Here is a 20,733-nt window from a genome sequence, read left to right on the forward strand (position 1 = left end):
AGCTTAGTAGTGGATTCAGCTGTAAGATTTTCAGCAGTCTCTTAAAGTAGGGTCTCTCAGAGGGAGACAGCTGCTCATCATTGACATGCAGGACTAATACATTCAGCTTGAAAATGAACCTGAGTAGCTCCAGCTGAGCTTTGCCACTGCAGGTATTGGAAATCTTCTTGTCACCTGAGTATTCCTAGTGCCTTTTCCATCTAATTAGCTCTCATATCCCAAACCAAAGTTACAGAAAAACTGGTGTACTCTTGCTGACTGAATTCGTAGTGGAGTAGAAAAGATCAAGGAGCAGAGAGGGCTGAAAACCCTGTCCTGCCATCTCCCATGCAACTGCAGCACTGCCACCCGTTCCCAGAGACTGAAGAGGTGAGGCGGATGGTGCTTCCTTCAAGAGGGAGGGAAAGGATAAAGGGGTAGCTAATAATATAAATGGGACCTGTGTCACTTCCCTTCTTTTACTGCTGTTCAGGTTACAAAACTCATCGGGTCTCCTGACAGTTACTGACCTGTATTTCTCACCTTTTCCTTCTAATTTGTTTCACCCTCTCCCTTTATTATGTTGCATGTATAATAACAACAACAAGATGAGATGTTTATTTTATACTTATGCACTTCCAATAGCACACCCAAGTCACCTGAGACCCCTGGATGGGATGTAGGGGTGAATCTTGAATTTGCTTACTTGAGTTAAAGTCATGACAACATGATATTTGAATTACTTATCCTACAAGTTATTACTTGTAACTTCTGAAATTGTTTTCTTTCAAATTTAAGAATTGCACATGACTTTGCTTCTTTGTGTCTCAACACAGCGTTCTTCTTTGGGAAAAATGCCTTCCTCTCCACTGGGAGTCGAAGATCAAGTCCTCAGTGGATCAAGTCCTTGGACAAAAATTGTGATGGTATAAATTGCTTGCAATCCTGCAATTATTTTTAAGCGTATATCATCTTACATATACATACTACATATATATTTCTTGCATGTACAGACGACAAGAGTTTAGAAACAAAGGAATCAATCTTCACTGTAAAAAGTCACTATAGCATATGAACATTTCTATAGCAATTTATTTTGCTTTGAGTAACATATGAATGCTTCCTTAGAGTAGCCATATAATTCTAATGACTCTTCTGATGTTTGCAAATTATGCTAACAATGATCTTTTCTACATGTAAACATAAAACCTCACAATTATGTTAACACTGTGGTCAATATAGAGAAGGGATTTCTAATCCATACAGGTTATAATTTATTGCTTTTTTTCTGCCACTTTATTGTACCTTCCTTTAAATGAAGCAGCACTAAAATTTGCTAATTATTTTTCTCACTGCAATGTTTGTAGTGCCACCTTTTAATTTTTGTCCAGATTTCTTCATACAAGCAATGTTTCTGAAAATGGTATTCTTGCAACTTAATAAAAAAGGTATTACCTTAATCATATGTAGTTTCTTCTGTGAAATCAACATGAAAGAAAAATGTTTGAGGAGGTGACAGCTTTTATATTTTGTGTTTCCTTGGTCAGAGCTCCTGCTGTTGCATAGCTCTCAATGTAAATGGTTTGCTAGAAAAACAGTGGTGCTGTTTTTCTTTGTATTTTATTTCATTTGGAATTGATCATGCCTCTGCTTTCAGATTTACCAAGATTAAAAGTACGTCTGAATTAATGTCAGCTTTAGATATCTATTATAATGTCAGTAGCTTGAAATCTATTATATTAATGTCACATATATCTAGTAAAGTAGAAACACAAGTCTAGGAATAGGGATTTTTAGAGATCTGACCTGTTTTTTCTTCTTTGCTGTAACTTTCTGCCTGATAATAAACAAATGTCTGCTGGTTCACATTCTCTGAAATATCTAAGTGCCCATTTGTCATTGAAATCAGTCAGTCACCTACAGCTAAGAATATTTAAAAGACATCAGCCCCAGTCTCCTGTCTGTATGGTGGTTATTCAGACAGGAGGTATCTATAGATATTTAAACCTTAGTGTTCTTGCTGCACTGAAGGCCAGCAGTGTCCTGGGCCACATAGGTAGGAGAGCTACCAGCTGCCCAAGGGATGTCACCCTTCTCCTCTAATACACACTGCTGAGACAAGTTTGAAATGCTGTCTTCTTTCTAAGAGAGAAATGGGCATTCTGGATCTAGCCCAGCAAAGGGTCACAAATGCCATCAAGGAATGGGAGTGTCTGTTGCATGAGGAGAGGTTGAGAGAGATATGACTTCTGCCAGAAGAGAATGCCCTGGGGGAGCAATATCAATGTGTATATGTTGGCATGGTGTAAATATGAGCTAGACTTTTCTCAGTAGTAGCCATGGAAAGGACAAGAGGCAACAACCACAAACTAAGATACAGGCAATTTATTTTAAACATCAGAAAAACATATTTACTGTGAGAGGGTAAGACACTGGCACAGGTTACCCAGAAAGCTGATGAACTGTTCATTCTTTGAGATACTTTAAACTCAGCTAGACCCAGATCTGATCAACCCACTCTAAACTAACCACACCTTAATCTGGGAGCTGGACTATGTGATTTCCAGAGATGCTTCCCACTTCAGACATTCTGTGATTTTGTGGTGAGGATCTTCCCATATAGTTGAGAAAGAAAGGAAGTGAGGAACAAAAAGAATTTTCTAAAAACATACCTAAAGACAGAATTAATTTAAAATGTGAGATACTCACTTTTCCAAGTATGCAATTGAACAGTTTAGCGTAGACTCAGAATAAGCTGAGTTAGAAGGGAGCCATTAGGATCATTGAGTCCAGCTCCTGGTCCTGTTCAGGACAGCATAGTCTCAACTCTGCCGGGATTGATGCTGTGACCACTTCCCTGGGGAGCTTATTCCAGTGTCTGACCTCTCTCTGGGTGAAGAAACTTTTCCTGATATTCAACCTAAACATCCCTGATACAGCTTCATGCCAATCTCTTGGGTCCTGTCACTGATCACAGAGAACAGTACCTACCCCCTCTCTTCCCCACAAGGAAGTTGTAACTGCAATGAGGTCTCCTCTCAGTCTCCTCCAGAGTGAACAGACCAAGTAATGTAATCTGCTCCTCAAATGGTTTCCCCTCAAGGCTCTTCCACCATCTTTGTTGCCCTCCTTTGATCACTCTCTGATAGCTTACCATCTTTTACTGCAGTGCCCAAAACTGCACACAATATTCAAGATGAGGCCATCCCAGCCCAGAGCAGAGCAGGACAATGCCCTCCCTTGCCCAGCTGGCCATGCTGGGCCTGGTGCCCCCAGGACAGGGCTGGCCCTGCTGGCTCATCTCCAACTTCCCACTGGCCAGGAGCCCCAGGCTGATTTCCACTGTGCTGCTCTCCAGTTCCCTATACCTGGAAAAGCATGTGAAATCTTGGGACTTACACATAATTCTTATTCATTAAAAGATCTGGGGATATCTTTTTGCTTGTTTTCATTCCCTCCTGATCTCAAAATGTTGTCATGCATCATACTGAAGAGGTTATGCATATTGTATAAAACTTGTTGTCAAATTAATAAGCTGAACTTAGATATGAAACAGAAACAGTGGGACACAGAATCATTTTATGAACAAGGAATAATACATGCTTCTCTGAGAAAATGCTAGATCTAGAGCCCTTCAGATTTTCCTAAAATGTTAAATCACATCTGGCTTGTTACATTAGAAGCTGTAGATTTATAATATTAAATATTACCTCCTTTGAAGTTAGAGAGGTTTGATGTTTATGCGGAGGAAATATAATGATTGATTTAACTTTAGAACAGACACTGGGCAGGACTATGCATCATTATCAGCTCTGTTTACCTATTAAGGAAAAAAATCATCTCTCAAAATAAAAAAGTTATTGTTAGGAAATCAGACAGCATGTATGGTCAGAAATAAAAAATCAGCACAGTATTTCTTATGCTGTAGAACAATTGGATAATTTTAGAAAAAACTAAGAAAAATTAGAAGGATGAAGAGGATAAGCAGTAAATTTTTTCTGAGAGCAGAAAAACTGGCAACAACTGAAATAATGAAATTGTTATAATGTAAATATAAAGATGAAATGTACTGAAATGCTGAAGTAGTAGTAGTCTTTTAAAGGGATTGAAATAGAACTTAGGGAATCTATAGAGATCTGGAATTACAACTACTTCTTGTAGTTGTAATTGGGAGGTTGGGAAGTTTACTCAGACCTCAGAATGCAAAGTTTTTCTCATAAAGTATGAAATGAAACACATGCAGGTATTTGTCCTCAACATCTTTGTGCTTTTGAGACATGAATACCAAAGCAAACAGGACATTAAAAAGATTTTTGCTAAACTAAATTATTACAGATGAATGTTGTGAGTCAGTTAAGCCATTTTTATGACTACAAAAAGAAGAGAAGATTCCAGGTATAAAAGACATCATTTGGTCTGACATTTTGTACCACTAAGGTGACCAGATAAAGAAAATTCAGTTCTGTGAGACCTGGAAAGGCAAGCTACAATAACATAGCTAGCCTTGTGACACATAATGAGGTCAATCTGGTTGTAATGACACGACAGCTGCTACAGGTTTGTAAACATGCTTTGATAGTATAAATGAAGCATATCTATTCAATAGAATGTGCAATTGGCAAAGACAAAAATCTGTGCCAGGCACCACGCTAACAAATAGACAGCATTGCACAGTTCAGTTTGCTAGCATAGATACACACATAGGTTCCAGCACCTGTTCTGCTGATAACTAAACACGTCCTCACCTGGAGCATTCTGGTCTCTGCTACCCACACATAGGTACAGATAGGCCAGAGTATATACCATAAAAGTCTGGTATGCTCCATGTCTGATCAAAAAAGTGTTCTCTCTTCTTCCATTCTGTTATTACACCACCTCTTTTGTTTTTATCCCACAAAGCCCTCATTCTCAAGTCTAAAATGTCTGTTGTGCTGTTGCTCATTATGCAATATGTTTATTGGACCCCTTCTACTGAACTCAGATTACAGATCTGTAAAAGAACTAAAATGGCAAAAAATGTAAAGATATCAGATATCTAAGTCTCTCTCAATTATCCTAGAAAGTCTGACCTTGTGAACTTTTGTTTTTTAGTCTTTGCCATCTTCCGCTTCCCTTTTCACTACGTAATGTAGCAAAAATGATGTTTTTTTAAAAAAAATCTTACTTTTAGTCTAAGCCCCTCTTCCATTGTCAAGGGGCTGTTGTAAATTGGTTGATCCAAGCTAATCCAAGATGGAATTTGAGAACTTCCATTCTCCTTCACCTACACTAGAAGATGGAGGTGTGATCAACAGCAGTGCTCCTAGACACTTTAACAGCTCGATATTCTTTATCTCGTGTTTCTGCAAGGTATGTTGCCTGTTTCTCTCATCCTCACATAAGAATTTAATTTTAAAGCTTTGACCTGGTTAGAACTGACCTTTGGTGAGGTTATTAAACATTTTTCTATGGCAGGTTTATTTTTATTGACTTACAAGCTTTTCAGATTAAAAAACCTCCAAAAACAAACCAGAAGTGATCTCCCTAGACCCACCCTGAAAATTCTAATTCTTCATTTTTGTAACGCTGTAATTTCAGTTTTAGCAGTTAAAGAAGTCTGAAAGGCTATTCCAGGGGGAGAGGGGTGGTAGAGGGAACTTTGTTTATTTTTTAACTTTAAATAAGTTGTTCCACTTCATTTTTTTTCCTTTCTGGAGAAAAGTGTATTGCCTAGCCTGCTGTAAACAAGTGATATATTCTTTCCAGTAAGAATTTATAATGTTCCCACACTCTTGACTGGGGCAAATGCAATCCAGCAGTTAGCAGTGTGCCTCACAGGACACCCATGGATGTGTAGCCGAGCTGGGCTGAGTGATCAGGGTAGGCATAGAGCATCTTGCCACAGCAATCTGGACCAGCCATGCTAAAAGATGGGCACCAGGAGTCCGCACTGAACTAAAGCGCCACACTAAATCTGCAGCGAATCCTCCTGCCTCCACAAAATGGAACAGTTTCTGAGCTACACTGCCCTTTTAGTAGCACTTCATGCAGTTACTGTTACTGCAGTCAGTTCAGTTAGTTCACTTATTCCATCCAGAATTTCTCTCCACTTTTGAATGTTTAAATTTTTAATTTAGAGATAGAAAAGTGAGAAAACCAAGAAAAATTCCAACTTTTTAATAAAAAAAACCTAAAAACAACCTCATTTTTCTTAATAACCCATGATTTATGACAAAAATTAACTCGAGTGAATTTTTATGGTAATAAGTTATATCACAAAATATTTATTATGGACAAACTAGCACGGGCTCAAAAACTTAGAAGAATGTCCAGCTATGATAGGGTCATTATTTTAATGAAGTAAGAAGACTATACATGTTGACAAAGGAGAAAAATAAAACATAAATTTCTTAATCTTGTCATATTATAATTAGGAATAACAGGACCAGTGGGATTTAACACTGATAGGATTTACTATTAATGGACTTCATCCTTAAGAATTCATAGCACCAAGGTTTCTGCTAACATCAATTAGGGTCCAGAGTTTCACAAGTATTTCTGAGACCTCATAATGAGATTCTGGGGTGCTTCTAATCTGTAATTTTTGTTGTCTCAAGTATTTTCTCCAAATCCTGTCTCTCTTGCTTTGACTTTTCTGACAGAATTATCATCTGGGCCTCAAATATCTCCTGTAGATAAGGACATGGGCTAGGCAAGCCCTAGGCATGGCTTTTGAGCTCACAGTGGTGATAGTTACTTGAGCTGTGGACACTGTGAGCAAAAGCTACAGCCTAGAAGGGCTTTTAACTGTACAGCAAGAAGTATTTAACACTCCTGTTTCCTAGGATTGAATAACCTGCTAGATTTTTAACCCGAAAGTGGATTCCTTTTCCTCTGCTTACTTCTTAGTTAGTCTGTTTCTTCTAGATTTTGTTTATATTAATAAATTGTACCTGACTCCTTTTTGCCCTACTTAGGCATAGTTGGTAATGTTCCTTTGTTTTTAATGTTAGACATAGATTTTTCTTTTCTCATCTTATTACTTATCGTTCATATTTAATGCTGCACACAGAATTATCTTTTAGACTCTTTTTACCTTTTGATTTCTTATATTTAATGACACACCCAACTGTTTGATATCCTTTTTTTCCCTAGGAACCTGTCACTGCTCTCTATTTAGCTGCTTTGAACTAGCTTTCATCTTTTAGTATTTAAATCATCTAAGTTCTCATGTATTGTACTGCATTGTTCCTCATTATTTACTCCTTCTGACTGTAATGCCATTCTCTTCAAACTAGTGTTACTTTTTTCTTTGTTTCCTGCTCTTTGTTTTTAATTTTCCAAGTCAGATTTACGCTTATTACATGACTCCCACACCTTAGCTATTGTCATTAACCTCAGATGTGAGACTTTATCAAAAGGGTTTTCAGAAGCTTGTCTGAAGTGTCTTATCTACAGCAGCTCGTTTGTCGCCCGCGACCAGGGGAGTTATTGAATGGCAGAAGGCTCCTCTCGCTGGAAGCTAAGTGCCCAACCCTCTGAGTCCTTTGTTTGAATGTAGGTCTCCAGCATGGCAGCCTACAATAGAAGCACTTGACAAAAGGATTGATTTTTACATCCAGCACTGGATGAATGCATATGATTTCCATGTATTACATGGTGTATGTGCTACATAATTTGAAACTTTTTTTTCTAGCTGCACTGAATATCCTGTTTGAAGCCTGGGCTATATTGAATTCTATTATAAATTTCTATTATAAATAAATGGCATTAACCTCAGAGTTAAACTCTCAGTACTTGCCAGCACTGCCGCAGAACTTTACCAGATATGACGAATTGTTTGCTTGCCAACCAAAATCCAAATCTAAAGTGCAATTCCAAATCTGAAATCATGCTTATAAAGTACCAATCTATATAGAGAGCCTAATTGGAGCTGGATGAGTTTTTCCTGTAGATCCTTCAAGAAACAAACTTCACTGAATCTGCATTTACATTTAAAAATGCTTTAAATCTAGATGATTCATAAGGATCTGTAAATAAGGAAATAAAGTAATGCCTTCAAGAAAGTCAGTGCTATATTTTGGTCCTAAATACTCTGGGTAATACTATTAATTCCATTTCAAGAAAAATATTTCATTACTGATGAAAGATGAAAAGGGTATATGGGGGAAATCTCATCTATTAGTAAATGGGGAAAAGGAGTCTTCAATTACAAGGGTGTTTATATGGTAAAAGCATAAAGAATGCCCAAATAGTAAAAAAACTGGAGACCAGGAACATTTGTTCTCTATGCCCTATGCCTCAGAAATAGGAGACATTTCCTAAAAGGCAGTAAATGAACTTCAAAACTCATTGTCATCATATCTCAGCGTCTGTAAAAATGCTAGGGAAAATCACATACTCCATAATTCAAGGCTGTGTTGACCAACAGAGACCAAATTAAGACCTTTTGGAAACATGGGTCAGAAGGCATTATTCCACCTCTACTTACATCACATTTCTCTAATGCATCTATTCCTTGCTATCACCTGGGACTCTATGTGCCACTGATGACTTGAATGACACCTTCTGTTGGTGCTCACTGCAAATTGCGTTAATAGGAAATAAATTAAATCCATTAGAACTGCTGTCTTCATAGCTGACTTTAATTCAAAGCTGCTTTGAATCAAAACATAATCAAACTTTTAGCCTTGAGGCTTCACAATCAAGTTAGACTGATCAAAGGGGGAAGTTTTGTGTAATGTTCAATCTAATATAATTGAGGACCTAACACAGGTGGTTTTGCTCTCCTTCTTGTTATCCTTTTTCATATGATCCTGCCCTTCTTAAATCTTTGTGTCTGTTTGTTAGACTGAACTTTCTGATCTAGCTTGTTTTGCAGTTCCTTACGTGTTATAATACCCAGGCACTGGAAAATGCTGTGGGTAGGAGATCACTTTTGAACAGGATTACACCTAGTGAAAATGCACCCTTAGGTCAATTTTCCTTCTCATACCTATTTGCATGTTCTGTTTCTATTTTCTGACAGTGTGCTGCTTTGTCTGGGGTGGAGTTTATTTTCTTCACAGTGGCTGATATGTGGCTGTATGTTAGACTTGAGCTGAACACAGAGTTGATACTGTAGAGATGTTTTAGCTCTTGCTGAGCAGGATTTACACAGAGCCAAGGCCTCTTCTGCATTTTGCACTACTGTGCTGACAAAGAAGTTGTGGGTACATGGGAGGCTGAGGTGAGACACAGCCAGGACAGGAGACCCAAACTGACCCAAGGGACCATGACCAGACCATGCAACATCATGCTCAGCGAATAAAGTGGGGAAAGAAGGAGGAAGAGTGGGGCATTTGGAGTGATAGTGTTTGTCTTCCCAAAGTTAGCATTTTATGTGAATGAGTCCTGCTTTCCTGGAGATGGCTGAACACCTGTCTGCCAATGGAAAGCAGTGAATTAATTTCTTGTTTGACTTTGTGCGCACTGCTTTTACTTTCCCTATTAAACTGTCTTTATCTCAACCCATGAGTTTTCTGGCTTTTTCCCTTTTGATTTCCTCCTTGATCCCGCGGTGCAGGACTCAGCAAGCGACGGCATGGGGCTTGGTTGCTGCTTGATATTAAATCATGACAGACAGCTAGAGTGGTTACATAGCCCAGCAGTTGTTTGGGTTTTTTATACATATGATTCATACCATAAATCAAAATAAGCAAAGTTAACGCAAGAAAATAGCAAGGAAGCCCTGGTGAGAAGGTGAGGGTAATTATGGACAGAATTACCCTTTCTAATAGCTGCCTGATTTAGCTTGATTTAAGCCGACTGTGGAGCTATCGAAAAAAGCCAAATTCGGGTTCCTCTAATGAGCATATTTCATACAACCTCTCAAAACAAAGTGAAGTAGGTCAAATAGTAATCACAGTCTTGTATTGAAAAAAGGTTTTCTGTCCTAGAGAGTTCAATACTAGCTCTGTTCCTGATCTGAGAGCCTTAGATGACTTGAGGCTGTATGCAGAATAAACAACATAGTGAATTGTACCCTGAAATAAAAATGTAACTGCTGCAGGGCAGAGAGCAATCATTAAATATGTTCCTCACAATGACTCAGTTGACTCCAAAGATGAATCGCTCATGTTAGCAGTAGATTAAGTTTTCTTGCCAGGTGTTTCTCTAACATAGTAGGATAACATGTTTCAGTAGAGTTTGTGCTGCATGGGTGTGTGTCCCTGCTTTCAGCTCAATCTCAGAGAAGAATGCTCAAGCTGTACAGGAAAATACGACAGGGAGAGTGAGAGAGAAAAGGCATATTTGCCATTCTGAAGGATAAAGATGTCTTACAAAACTGTGACAGTAAAATGTATTGACAGAAGTCAGTTAAATTTACTCTGTTAAAAAAACATCACCAACAATGTTGTGCAGATTCTGTCTTTGGTCCTCAGTATCATTTCTGTTCTGCAGGGAAGTCAATTATCAGGAAATCCCATACCTGTCGTGCTAGGATGAAATGGCTCTACTTTTTATACTCTTTAAGCCAAGACACCAAAATTGCTTTGAATCTTGATGATACTGCAAACAGATGTTGCTGCATTCTTGTTTTACTACTAAACCCCAGCCCAAACCAAACCAAAATACCAAGCAAAATGAAAATAAGAAAGAGGGAGGAAAATTGCAAAATAATTTGCTAATGGAACTCTTGGACAGGAAGAACAAAATGTATTTGTCATTCTGAAAATTCAAAGGAGTAAATCTATCAGATCATCCTAACTAGCTCAATAGAGAAATTACCAAAGCCCAAAGTGGTTTTGGCAATATTTACTGATGAAGCAACTGTAGTGTTTTAATTAATAATACTTGTCTAATACTATCAGAAATTTCCCAGATTGCATTGAAACATAATGGTCTATAAAATCTAAGAGCACAAAATTGCTTAAACAGGACTTCAGTGGGCAAGGCAGGGTAGCATTTGGCCATAAATTGATCTGAGTGTTAGTTTCAAAATAATTTTTTTACTTTTGGTAGCCTTATCATCCCCTGTTTAGAGATGTTCAAAATCTGCATTTCTGAAGTACCACATCAGGCTTATATTCATTGTTATGTCCTCAACTAGTTAGGTGTAGCCAGGACTACCTAGCGAAAATATCATCAACACAGATTCTTTACAGTTCATTTTCACTGCTGTTGCTCAATGACTACTTGGAAACAGATGCAGGAGTTAATTATTTTTTCCCAGCTCTCCAACAGTATTCATGCCCACACTCATGCAAAACAGGACCTTTTGTTCCTACTTAGCAGTTTGCTGAAGGGTTAGATACCATCTGACTTAAAAATACCCATCCATACTGTGTTAATAAGATTGTGGCCATATTAATAGTCATCTCATCTTTCTCCCTTTCTTTTCTGCATATATACATATCTATATGAGTGTATGTAAGTGTGTGTTACATGTTTGTATGTAACACATACAAACCTTTACATTTTGTGTGTTATACAAACTCATATCCTTATAATATAAACACATTTATTTAAATTAAATATTTTGAAGATGCAGACCTAACACATATATGGACATAACACAGATTTATAATTGTAAGTCACCAATGGGCTTTGTAAGTATTTATGAATTAAAATTTACTAAAACCATATTTTAATATATATTTTAATCAAAAGGTTCTTTCCCAGGCAGTAGACAGATGAGTTACTTAATAATTCAGTGGACCCATAATAAATAGCTTCAAATCCCATACCTTGGTGAAGTTTCATTAATTTGTTTCTGCTTATATTGAACTCAAGCACCTGAAGTTCTTGTAACATAATGGCACACTGACAGGTAAGGGACAGACAGCACAGGAAGAAAAGGAAATTACATGATTATTTTTAGGAAATTTCATCATTCCCACTGGAACTGAGTCACATTATAATTGTACTCATATGCACATAACAATGTAATTCATTTTTCATCACACTAATAATATGAAAGTATCAATAAGTCTCATAGTAACAGGTTAAAATTCACTGCATTTATTGTCAAATGAAAATTGTATCAACTTTCAGCAGATACACTATTTCTTTGATGCTTCATGCCTATTACACTCATCATATTGTGTTACATACGGTACCATAACACAATGTGACTCTTCAAAATGGATCTGGCTAACATTTGAAATACTGAGTTGGGGAATAATACAGGCTGACATGGATGGAATAAAGGATTTTGATTCTGTTTGATTTTGAACTGCTTTACATTTTTGGATATAACTCAAATCCTAAAGATAAAACTATATTTACTCATCATCGCTGACTTGAAAGTTATATAGAAGTCTCTGCACACCTTAACTATTAATTGAATGTGAAGAAAAGGATTAATTGCAATTTGAATTTCTCAATTCAGTGAAAAATTGGTGCCATTAATGATTGTGAGTGCCAGGGCCAGGAACCTGAGTCTAAAAAGCATTTTCATACTGTAGGCATCCTCTCATGGTGACTTCTTTAGGAATCTTTTACAGGAGCTGATAAAGCACCACATATCTGAGATGTTGAAATATCATACTGAGAAGATTTGTATAGTCCTCAGACAGACATTTTGAATTGTAAAGCCTTGTATCAATATCTGTTACTGCCCCCTACTACCATCTTAATTCCCCAACACTTTATTACACTATTGTGAAGCAGTAGAATCTAACTTTGATGTTTGTATGTTGACAGCTGTGATCAAATTGGTTTTTTGTATGATAAAACTGGCACACAGAAGGGAGGAAACACTCAGAAATAGTATAAAACATACTTGAAAGCTATAACTGAAGTACACAATCTCTAAAAGATTCTTCCTTTATTGTGCTATGTCAGATGTTAAATACATTATCACTTCAGTTAAAACTGAGACCATATGACATTACTTTTGCTTTATATCTGTATCTTTTTTCCCCCTGTATATAGTTATTGAATAAAATTGTTTATAAAACACTGTTGCCTGATAGACTTGGGAGCGATGATCAACATTTATTACCTAGTTATTCCCTTTGGCTGGGTCTGAGAACATGATTGGAATTTTCTTAGTCTCTACATATTGAACATTGATTTTTTTTGTCTCTCTTCTTTTAGTTTTCCAGTAAATTTAAGTTTAATACATAATCTCTGACACTGGACTTCTACACGGTTTCCATAGTCTATAACTGTGCTTCAGATAGATGAACTGTCACTAGCTGGAGTTTTGAGTGCAATTTTTTTTTTTTGGTAAATGTATTTCATACATCTTGGGTTTTTTTTTTTTTTTTTTTTTTGAGAAGAAAGTAAAAATTCTAGTAGTGGATATTAAATTCAGGTAATACTGAAAAATGTATAAGAAATGAAATAATCACAAAAAATGCATCTTTTAAATGTTATATACATGAAGCAATCAGCATGACCAAATTGTATAAATGCTTAACATCAGAAATAGGACTATCAAATGTCATCTTTGAGAATTCAGGAAGTAGGTTGGGTAATTCATAGAACTTGTTTTTATAACTCTCTTAAGTAAGAACTCTATATGAGATCAGAGAAATACTTCAATAAATCCTTTATCACCTTGAGGAAAATTGCAACCAGCAAGAGTTCATAAGCAAGAAATCATGTTAAATTAACTTGCTATCAAAGAAAATTCAACAGTTTTCTATAGAAGGTAGGGTTAATGCAGTGAGCATAATAGACACTGTTTAATTCTTCTGACTTCAGTAAAGATCTAACCTATTAAATCTAGGGTGAATTTGAAATATTTTTCAAGAAATCACAAGAAATGTGGTGTATATATAGCAATGTGTAGAATGAGAAACTTGAAAGATAAATAATGGCATTATCTTTCATTATGATTAATCTCTGATCAGATTATTTTTACTTTCACAGTAGTGTTACTAATTATCTACATACCCCAGTGCTGTACAAATCTCATTGAACAACTTCATGAACATACCAGCAGAAGGTAACAAAAATAAAGCTTGGTAAATTATGTAAAAGGTAAAATATCTTTCCTTTTGAGGAACATAACTTTAAATATCATCATCCAATAGATGTTGTATGTAATATTTTTTATTTATTTCTGTCACTCTGGAGGAAACAGATTCTGTTCTCTCTAATACCAGATTTCATCAGGTAAAGATGTCAAATGGCACTTTTACTCCAGGTGATTTCTGACTAAATTTCTCACCTGATAGAAAGGAAGGAGAATTTTATAATGGTAATAGATTGGAGAATTTCAGGCACTAAGTTCTGAAAAAAATAATAAAAGAGTTAAACACACATCATCTTCACCAAATAAAGTTTACAAGGATTTATAATGACAAGTCTATGTATATTTGAGGGAGCAATGCCAAACAAGGCCATATAAAAAAGAGAAGGAGAAGGCTTATTGAAAATTACCTAGCAAATCAATAAAATAATGAAATAATTGATATGATTGTAAATTTAGTATGGAGATGTATTCTGCTATGGCAGAAACTTGCACTAATGACAAATTTTATCTTTCCTAATTTAAATTTTTTTGATTCTCTGAACATTTGTAGACTAAGAAGATTGGGTAAAATATCTTTTATCTGAGACTACTTGAAAGATTTAGAGTGGAAGTACTGGAAATTTCTCAAAGAGTCTGAAAATCTCACTGGTGTTGGTATAACTACTCACAGTGACAAGATTAAACAGTGATTAGTAGTGAATCTGGCTCATAAAGTTTATTTCATGCATTCATTTACATATGCACATAACTATTGCTATATATTTAAATAGTTGTGTCTATAATCTCTATAATCAAAAAGATAGTAGAAGCTAGGAGCCCTTCATCTATAATATTCCAAATAATTTTTGGAGATTGAAGCTCTTTGCCTCCATTTCACTTAGGAAACCTTCGGGATTTTAAGCATTGAATGCTAACTCTTTCTTGTTCCAGTTTATCTTCCTGAATAGTAGAAATCAAGAGGTCAACCTTAAGTCTGCATGTGTCCAGTCATTCATCATTTTACCAGATATGTTATGAAAAACAGGTTATACTTGTTATCTTGCAGGTAACTTATCACAGAATTATATCAGAGATGAGATAAAAACCTAAAACAGTAGTAACAGTGTCACAAGGTCAGTCAACAGCAATGTCAAAAAATAGTGTTTGTTCTTTGCTTCATAATTTCCACTGCTTTCAGATACCTCTATATTGTTCAATATACACTTGCCTCCTAACAAAGAAGGACAGAATTTTTCATCTGGAAAGAAATAAATTGCCTCGGGAGTCTGTTCAAAGAATTTGTGCATCTTCTAGTGATGCAAAGTAATAAATAAATAAACAAACCTGTATGGCATTTCAATGGGAAGTGTTATGTTTGAAATTAAAGCAGTCAAGGACCATCAGCTAGCAGGCTAATCTATGCAAATATTCCATTCTGTGTTGAGAAAGCACTCACAGCAACATCATCCTGACTTAGTGCTTCATTACAGGCAAGAAGTAATATCACTGTCCATTGGCGCTAAGATTTCAAAGTGACAAAGTACCTCATCAGAAGAAAACTGATGTGAATAAGAGCACTTTGCTGATCAGAAGACTGCAGATGAGTTTTAGTGTCCCTGGCTTCATCAGTGACAGACTTATTAGCTGTGGCTGGAGAGGCTGACCCTGGAATGCAGAGCTGATCTTCAGCCATAAGCTTGAATTGCTGCAGGTGTCTGCTGACTAATCAGAGCTCAGCAGCAGCTCTGCCAGGGTCATCAGCTGCTCAGAGTCCCTTCTGTAATTGGTATTGGTCACATTGTTACACACAGTGCAGCCAGCACCCAACCAAGGGTAAATTATGCAATATTTTGCATGGCTTAAGCAGATGTAGGACAGCACTCCAGTCCCACAGCAGCAGCTCACACTGCACGCTGGAGTGACTCTTGGTGTCACTCATTGCACATCCCTTTCACTCTCTAAAAGTTAGTCAACTGCTTCAAATTAGCCTATCCTTCCCCTTGAATTATCAGAGAAAATTGCTTCTCAGAAATATTTAATCAACAATAATGTAAGGGTGTATGAAAAAATGAGTAGCCCCTTGGGAGATGCTTCTCTCTTTCTGTTGACTAAAGAGCAATAAAGCCTAGATAACTTAGAGCTGAGGCTATTCACCAACCTTTTAGAAGCCTGTGTTGAGATATGACTGTAAGGCCAAGAGCAACAGCATCAATATAAAACTGAACTAATAAAACTGGTAGGCTGTAATGTCTCCTGGTACCTGTCTGCAGTGCTTGTGACTGGATATCTGTCAGGTCTAATGGAATGATGTGGCTGTGCACCTTTTACAGGTTAAACATCCCACCATTTCTGATACAATGCTATTCATCAGGCACTCTTTGCAGTTTGCCCTGTACACTATGAAGCTGTAAAATAAACTGCATTTTAGGCAACAAATTCTGCACTAGAGGAATGACTGTGACACAGTTTGGCTTTATTTTCCTATCCAAAATTAAATCTATGTACCTATTTAGACACTTTTGTGCTGCTAACACACGTGACTACAACGTGTCAACTAGAGATAGCAAAACAGTGATGGAAAGATCTATGTAGAAATATTTTCGTCATGTTTCCCTGTCTCTGATGCTGCACTTAAGTCATTGGGTCAAGTTCATAATTGCTATTAAGCCAAACATTTGATTTTTCCTAACTGCACAAATGAAGAGTTTTGTCTGCTGCACAGTGCTGTGCATACAAAAGATCTTTGCGTGTTGGTTCTGGTCCTGGAGGCTGTATGAGTAACAGCATGGGAATAGAAAGCATTTATACTGCTGCCTAAGGTCTGTCTGCCTAGCTGGTAAAGGAAGAAAGAAGGATACCTATATTCCCTGAGTACGGTCCCCATCACTCTGTTTTCTTGACCAAGGTAATGTAATCCATGTGATTAAAAGGCAATTTCTGCAAAAAATTTCTTTGTTTCAATTAAGAAAAAATAAAATAAAAATGGAGGTGAAGAAGTTACCAGAATGCAGGAAAACAGAATGTGAATTGATGGCATGATATATATAGCTAAGTAGGTCAGTGTAGATATTGAAATAATAAAAAAAAAATAAGTTATAGCCCCACTTCTTAGGAAAACACAGGTAATTCTTCAAAGTAACCCTGGCAATATATTCTAACAGAAAAGAGAGATTTGCATTTTCAGCATAATAGTAGGGTTGGAAGAATTTGCTGCAGCCAACTGCACCATTTCTTCTGTTTTTTGCAGCCTTAGAATATAGCAAAGACCCCAATATGCCCTACTGTGATCAGGGTCTAAATACTGCAAAATTGACCTTTTATCATGCTAAATGTGAAGTGTGAAAGACTCTAATGTGTAACATGGAGAAAGACTAATTTAGAAATTTCCATGGCTACAGGAAAAATCCAGACTCAGAGCAAACCATAAACTCTGCAGAAGAATACAGAGTGACATGCTGCAGAATGGCAAATACCATATTGAGCATGTACAGTATAATGAGAGGAATTAGGTCAGGAGAAGGGGGGCAGGTAATTAATTTTTTATCTCAGTGAAGAATTGGTGAAAGTGTATTTGAGTGCTTTACACTGTTTTTGGGCTCCATAATACAAAAAAGATTTTGCTGAATTGGAAAGACTCCAAAAAAGGATAACAAAAATGATAAAAAAAATGTTTATTAAGAAAAGAGAATTTGCAAAGCCTGGGGAAAGTAGGACTAAGGCACAACATGAAAGCTAATTCTAAATACCTGCAGGGGATTAACAAAAAAGAAAAAAAGAGACTGAGGGTAGAGTAGGGAAAGAAAAAGTATTTCAGCAATCAGTTCAGGTACAAGAAAATAATTACCTCAAAATAACTTTGGAAAAGAGAAAATAAAAGGTGTCTGTGTGCAGCTTGCAGTCAGTCTCACAAGAGTCAGTTCATTGACTTTCCAATAGGGAAACCTGAAGAACCAGTTATTTGTCAGTGGGAAAGAAGTACTTGTCAGTGTGAATAAGGGCATAGTCCTTTTTCTGTTTCTGGAATTCTGACTAAGGGCTGAAAGAATTTCTTTCCCTTTCCCTTTCCCTTTCCCTTTCCCTTTCCCTTTCCCTTTCCCTTTCCCTTTCCCTTTCCCTTTCCCTTTCCCTTTCCTTCTTCATAAGAAATATGCAACTGGTAACACTGAAATTTCTATCAAACCTTAATTGAAAAACAAAATTTTCAAATGTATATTCAACATCTCAGCAGACAAATAAAGTATGAATAAAAGTGTCTGGAACTATATAACAAATTTGTTCACATGTATTTTATCAGGAAGACAAGACTTGGTTACTTGCATTATTCCCAAGTGTTTTTCCCAAGTTCAGAACAATATTTGAGTGTCAAACCAAATAATAGCCATTTATTTTCCAGTATTTAAAATAAAATGAAATTTTAAAAAGCAGCTAAATTAGTGTAGAATCATGACCAGATCTGTATACATAGGTTTAGCTACTTACTGTGTTATCATATGCCAGGTATATTATATACATATGACCAAAGGGTCTGTTAGGGAAAGAAAAATTAAAAAAAACCCAACAATACAGGAGGTGTTTTTAATGCATATACTGAATGCATATACTGCATGTGCCCAAATGCAAAATTGTGAGAAGAAATATTCTTTTCTTCCCCTCATACTTTTAAATAATCCTTTCATTCTCTGCAATGGAAATGTATGACACTGCTTAAAAAATGTCAAAGCAAGCTAAATCTTCATGAAGCTCTGAGAATTTCTGAAATTCCCAATCTTTGTATTAATGGGCACCCAAAACTAGATGAGCAGAATTTGACTGATGCACAGTTCATTTTCTTCATCTCAGCTGTCATGGGGCTATGTTTTGGGTCTGTGTTTTGATAACAAAGGGATATTTTACCAGGTGCTGAGCAGCACTGACACAGAGTCAGGGCTTTTTCTTCTCATCCCACCCCACCAGTGAGGAGGCTGGGAGTGCACAGTGAGCTGGGGGGACACAGCCAGCACAGCTGACCCCAACTGACCCAGGGCATATTCCACACCCTGGGGCATCATGCTCAGCACACACAGCTGGGGGAGAAGGAGGAAACGGGGATGTTTGGAATGATGGTGTTTGTCTTCCCAGTCGCTGCTAGGCGTGATGGAGCTGTGCTTTACCAGATGTAGCTGAACGCCTCCCTGCCCATGGGAAGGGGTGAATAAATTCATTGTTTTACTTTGCTCTCGCACAAAGCTTTTGCTTGTCCTTTAAAACTGCCTTTATCTCAGCCCATGTATTTCCTCGTTTTTACTTTTCTGATTCTCTCCCCATTCCCACCAGGGGAGTGAGCAAGCAGTTGTCTAGGGCTTAGCTGCTGGCTGGTGTTGAACCACAATACTGAAAAACCATTTTACTAGCTGCTATATACCAAGCTGCACTTGCTATTTAACAAAATACACCAAAAGAAAATATTTACCTATACTAATGAGAGAACAGGGGGTTTTTACATAAGAATGGTGGACTCTTTGGTCTGGGGGATTTGTCTGTCTCCTTGTTTTGCACTTTGTATTTATTTTAAAGTGGCAAGGTTTTTGTCCTTTTTATTTTGTGGTTGTTCTTGTCATTCTTTTTTTTCTCTATTTATCAGTGAAGGACTGTGATGAATCACCTCTTCAAGGATGGACACCTGAAATTACAATACATAGCTTCTAATTTATATAGAAAAACATACAGATTGAAGCACAAAGCTATATAATGGAGAGATATTGAACACATGAAATCAAAAAGTGCAAATTTCAGTCCCATGACTAAAAATGCTTTAGAAGCTGGCCCCTCTTTTCCTAATCAGTGACAGAATTTTAGTGCAATGATTTCTCTGGAATATAATGGGAACTGTGTGGCTTAATTCCCAAACACTACTAAAAAATCTTTAGGGCTAATTACCAATTTCAGTCCTCTACTTTACATGTTTAATTATATACAGTAGCCATATGAATGCATTGCAGATCTGAAAAATGGTGAGAGAAATACACTTTTAGTTTTTGGAAATATGCTGTTGGCACTAAACAGATAATGCTTATAACAATAAAATAAAATATATATTCCTGTTTTAAATTTAGCCATGTTTATTGGGATGAAAGAATTCATGTGAAATTTTGTGAAAGGGATGAAAGAACTCCCTGCTCTGGAGCCTACATTTAAATTTCACATGACGCCACCTCCAGCTAATTGTTAAACTGGGTCAGAGAATTCTGATCCATTATGTTAACTCTTCATTGAGAATTTGGTACCTTCTTGAGTTACATACCTAACCTCAGTTCAGCAGTGAATGTACCATTAATTTGAGTTATTTCAACCAATTGACAACAATTTTGCAGTAAAACTATTTGTGGCAATCTGGTCTTTTCCTGGATCTCCCTGTATTTTCTTCTCATTCCCTTAATGAAAGAGGGAAAAAAATAAAATCTTGTACCTTTCTAAAATCTATTTCTCTGGAAGAGCAATCAAATGTAATTTCTTAGGTGTCCTAGTAGTCATAGAAAATTGGCTATGTAAAATGAGTCCAGTGGCTTTAAGCCAATGAGTACATCTGGATAAACCTTTGCTGCGCTAGTAAAAAACTGCCACAGCACAGATACAAATATCTGTTCACCTAGAAAAGCCCACAGAAGTGCATGCTCTGTGCTGCGGTTGTTCTGTTGCTTTCATTTATCATTTCAAGCTGTGTTATTTTGATGGCTTTTCAGTTGCAGGAGTACCAGTGCTGATGCAGAGATAATGAAATACTGAAAGCATCAAACAACAGGGATGTCTGTAACTGGTAATGGGCATCCTTCCTCAGTTTATTAACTCCA

Source organism: Zonotrichia albicollis, chromosome 5 (assembly GCF_047830755.1).
Source record: "Zonotrichia albicollis isolate bZonAlb1 chromosome 5, bZonAlb1.hap1, whole genome shotgun sequence".
In the NCBI taxonomy this organism is placed as follows: domain Eukaryota; kingdom Metazoa; phylum Chordata; class Aves; order Passeriformes; family Passerellidae; genus Zonotrichia; species Zonotrichia albicollis.